Source organism: Uranotaenia lowii, chromosome 3 (assembly GCF_029784155.1).
Source record: "Uranotaenia lowii strain MFRU-FL chromosome 3, ASM2978415v1, whole genome shotgun sequence".
Taxonomy (NCBI): domain Eukaryota; kingdom Metazoa; phylum Arthropoda; class Insecta; order Diptera; family Culicidae; genus Uranotaenia; species Uranotaenia lowii.
The window spans coordinates 246,818,315-246,823,499 of NC_073693.1; positions in this window are offsets into that span (position 1 = coordinate 246,818,315).

Genomic DNA, 5,185 nt, shown 5'->3' on the forward strand with positions numbered 1-5,185 from the left:
GTGAACATCGCCAGGTTGGAAACTGTGCGGACCGTCTGAATAAGCCGCATTTCTGACCGAAGCCGACTGTTGGGGACCCCTGAGCCCTGAGCCGACTCGATTTAGCCGCCGTCTAAATTCAACACCCACCGTGGATACAAACCTACCGTGTGGAGAACAATCAGGTGACGTAGCTATAACACACCAAAAAAAAACCACCTCCCGGAGGAATAAATCCCGGCGTTAAACTTTAAGCTTAAGTTGTGATTAGCCAAAGATAAAATCCCTGAATTTGATTCGTTAGATTTTTTGATTCGTTATATTGCTGAATAAGCACTAAAGATCGCGTTTCGGTTTCTTGTAGGTGGGTCCTCTGTTGTATGCCGAGATTTGAAACGACCCTTTAGGAGTCTCACCGGGCCTTTAAGATCCGCAACTTTGCGGCAGCTTGCTGCCTGGCGCGAAAGCAAAGTTGTTGCTTTCCTCGTGCGCGTTACAGCACACCAGTTACACAGGGAGGAGTTACTCTGTTGAAATCAATACTAATGTGGCAGTATTATGGCCATAGATATTACACATCTGAAGGATCGGGAGAGAGCTTAGTCTTCGTGTTTTATCAATGACTTTTTTTAAAGTTCCACTACTGTAAATTCAGCCAATAATTATCAACAAAAATATTCACTAGACGAAAAACGAACCTGACAATTTTTAAACCTGGACACAATTATCTATTCTTTTAAAATTCCGTGTGCAAATTTTCATCCCAATCCAATGAACAATAACGTCAATATAGGAAAACAGAGAACAGCGTGTATGTGAGTAAGGAACCCTTCGATATCAGCTACGATCATGAGCTTGGAGAACGTAGAAGACGGTCGTCGTTGTCAGCCGGTGTGTTGGTCAGAGATCCGCTCCGAACGATCTGTGGCCCGATCACAAACTTATGGAACCCGATAAGAGAGTAGCGCCGATGAGAGAAAAACATCGCACATCGGTCAGTCGACGACAACCATAGCACTGATAGATATGTCGTAATCAGATATTCGTCCGTTTCGTCCGTGCTTGTTGGGGTATTCTTCACACGGCCCACAGTTTATTTTTGTTAAGTGTTCATAGGTTAAGTACCTATATGTTTAATGTTCGATAATATAAGTATTCTGTGTAACTCCACTTGTGCCTTTTTTTTGTGTGATGACTACAATTTGATCGGGGACTCTTAACCCGAAATTGGAGCCTTAAGCAGCAACCAAAAACGAATACGGCAAAAGTATCATATTTTCATCATTTTACAGCCTGGGCTGGCCAAACTGAGCTCTTCGATTATTTCTACAACATTTGTGCCACTTTCTCATACTTTTTTGATCAATGGGAAATGATTTTGGTGTTCAGTGTTTAGCTCCCGATATAAAACTATGTAAATCACGTCTATATTTCATTTTTTAAATCACATTTTTGTGTTCCCAAACACAGGTACTGAACCTTCTACTATTGGCATTGATTATGCTTCACAATGATCTTCGATCGAAAAGTTAATAAGTTATATAGTATATGACCAGGCTGTAAAAGCAACATTCCCATTATTAGTTATATATCACATTAACAATGCGATACTAAGAATTTTGGTGAAAATCTAAAGTCAGTTTTTCTGCAAACACTCTACGAAGCACGAAAAAGTAGTGTTTTTTACCTGCTCTGGTAAGTTCTTTTGTTTTCATGTGGTTAGAAGTACGCGCTATCTCCATATGTGAGTGCAGTTGTTCGACCATTGTTTGTTTGCGATGCAAAAAAAGAGATTGATTGTCATTATTTCTTTCATAACTAAGGTGTTAATGGCCCACTTTGGTGTCTTCAGATGAAAGTTGCATCATGAATCGAGCTATACAATGGTATTTTTTGCAAAATATTCGCTGGTGCAGACGGTACTTTTAGACGCCATTTAAAGTTTATTTACAACTTTTCATGTTGAAGGTCATTATTTAATTTTTTTCAACTATTCTATTTGGAAAGCTGATAAAATTTCAATGCATTTTGATGTGCTATTTTATAATTTCCGTTGAGAAACAACAGAGTTATGTTGCTTTGAAAAATGGTTATTTTTTATTTACAAAAAAATCTGAAAAAATGAATGAAAAGTGTGATCAAAGTTTTTTCTGTAACGGTAATAAAAACTAACTATTTTTCATTAAATTCATAACAAAAAGTAAAGAAAAAGTTCATACCTGTGTAAGGAGTTCCCGATAAAGTATTTAAATTTTTATTGGAAATTTACCGGGATAAGCTAAATTTTACGTATATGTAAAAATAAACATTAATATTTTTTTTTCAAAAAGATTCTATGAAACAGGCCGCGTGATAACATGAGCTGTGCATTTTTTTCCTTTTAAAAAACAAGCAAATAAATATAATTTTATACATTTTTATGTTTGAAATTTTGTAATCCTTAAATGGTTCTACCCATGATGATTGCTTCGAAGAAAATTATTTCGAATCCTTATAAAGTTAACATAAACATAAGAAGAATCGTTACCAATCACCAGAATTTCTTCGAATCGTTATCCAATTAATGTACCCATAAGAAACCACGGACAAAAGTTGGAAATTTGTATACACTCTACCGAGCTTAGGCAAATTTATGAACAGAAGCGCGCCGCCATCGGAAAAGAAAAGCCTCCAGAAATAGGTAATTCTTCATTTGTTCCGCCCGAAATGACAAACGGCCTTGTTGGGTTAGGCAGGCAGTAAGACATTTTCCATTCTCGAGCAAACGTTGAAATACACATGGAAACGAGCACCCGATACAAGTCTGTTCAAATTTTGACAGCGTTCGATATGTGCGCGTTTGTATTTTTTTTTTTTTGCTGTTACTGATTTCGATGGAAAACCTATCGACTTTCCGGTGTGGATAGGAAATTGGGAAGCTCAAGATCCGGACATACATACATATATTCATATCCCAAAAATCCAACCAAATCGTTCCATCGAATTTTCTACCCACTGAAACTATTTCACACTCAACCTGCTCAGCCGAGTTCTAGGAGTTTTTCGAGAAACCTGTGAAGGAAATTCTTCTTCTCGTTTCCCCCATTCACTTCGCCTTCGGTGGATTGGTTTGTCTATTGTTTTTCCTGACTAACCTGATATGGGTGGATTGTTGTTGCCATTTTTTTTTCGACGAGGTGACGGAATCGAAGCCGACAGTTCCACGTTCGCTAAATTGGGCGTTTAGAGAATCCATACATAAGCTCCCGCGCGCCATGTCAGCTTTAATGAAGGTTATGGCAGGTTCGTTTCGTGTGCTTCGCTGCTTGAGTGGGTTTGGTTTTGGATGTATGAATGCCTACAACAATATTACATCCCATTTTGAAGTTTATCGTCGATTCTGAAAATCGCTTATCAAATATAGAGTTGCGTTTGCATTCGCCAAACAGGAAAAGATGGGATCAATTCTTCATTCTTAGTATGAAAAATTTGCAACGAATAAATAAAAGCAGGAAAAGTTTATGATGTGCCTTGAAATGTTGGAAATAAAAATTAAGCTGAAACAACAATTGATAGAATGAGGCAAAATTAATTTTAAAAACCAATAGAAAAAGATAATAATAAAACGACTATTGAGTAAAAAAAAACAATTATTAAGTGATTTTGGTTTGTGACATATGTAGCTCAGTGTGCAAGTCATTTGCCATCTGAGCCGATGTCCGCGAGTTCGAGCCCAAGAGTAAACACAACGAACACAGTTGTACCGGATAATTCAATGGCTCTCCGCCAACTACAACGTTGATATAAGGTCGAGAATTCCTTAAAAATGGTATAACAGCTATAATTGCAAAAAAAAAACTGATTTTTTTTTAAACCGACAAAAATAATGATGAAACTTCTTTAGAATACCATAAAAAAGAAACGAAGTTTTTGTGTGCAATATAGTGTTGACAAAATTAAGGCACGTATCCCAAGCATACCGTAACCATTTTTAAGGCAATCGTTCGAATACTTGCACAGAAAAAAAAAAACAAAAATCGAAATATGAAATATGAAAAGATGTAAAACAAGAAACTTTTTCTTTAGGTACTCCAAATATTCCGAATTATTCAGGCAAATCTGAAAAAAAATTGCTTACAGTGTGATCTTCCGGTTTTTTGTTTGTTTTTTTTTTTTCAATCTAATTTCTTTGCAAAGGATCAGAGGGTTGCCAAAAGACCTCAAAAGCTTCTTTCGCGCGTCAAAATTGCCGATGAGTATGGTTTTTCAAATTTTGTTGATTTTACTTTTTCCTTTGGCATGTTGAACTTTAAAGATGAAAATTTTACACATAAACTGCTTGAAAAAGAAATTTAATTTGGTTTTTTAAATAAAAGATTTCACCGATTTACACGCGTTTTCCCTTGACCAAATTTTGACCGTATCACCCTTTAATTTAGATAAGAAAATATTAGCAAAAAATCGAGAAAAAAGATGCCTTGGAAAATTTGTCGAAAATTCTGTGTTTCGTATTTTGATAATCTAAGAATGCAAAAAGTGCCGAATTACGTCAACTTTTTAATCCTTTTTTCAAAAATCATTTGGTATGAGTTAGACTTCAACAATTTTTACGGTTCATGAATTCAAAAGTACGGTTTAACACCAGTTTTGAACATGTTATGTCGTCATGATCTTAAAAAATTTCATATAATTGTATATGCTTATGTTTTGCGTATAGTGGTTAACTTCATATTCAGCTTTTTTGGGTACTAAGTGAAATTTTTTTCGTGCATTTCCCATCTGATCAGTAGTCTTTTATTCGAAGCATGTTTTTCGGTTTTTTTTTTTCTTTGATTTCGAATAACGGAAAACTGAAGTGTTGTAGCTGAATAATGCTTGAAAAATATATTTGCGTTACATTACGAGCCTTCCAAAACTAGAGAATTGGTAACAATTGGTTGAGAAACAAGAAAGATGTATTGTTTTTGACACTCCAGGAACAGTAACGGGTAAAAATTTCAGAGACGGATGAGGGTTGAGAATAATTAAATTTGTTACTTATTTTGTATCATATGTCAATTAATTCAGTAGCTTAAAAAACAGCAGTTTTCCAAAAAATCAGTGTAGCGAGCTTTATAAGACTTTCAAATTAAATTTGTTTAAAGTCATTGCTTCGCTTACAACATCAATAAACCTCTACGTATTTGCTAACTTACGTGATGCAAAGTTTACTTCTTCATACAGAAGA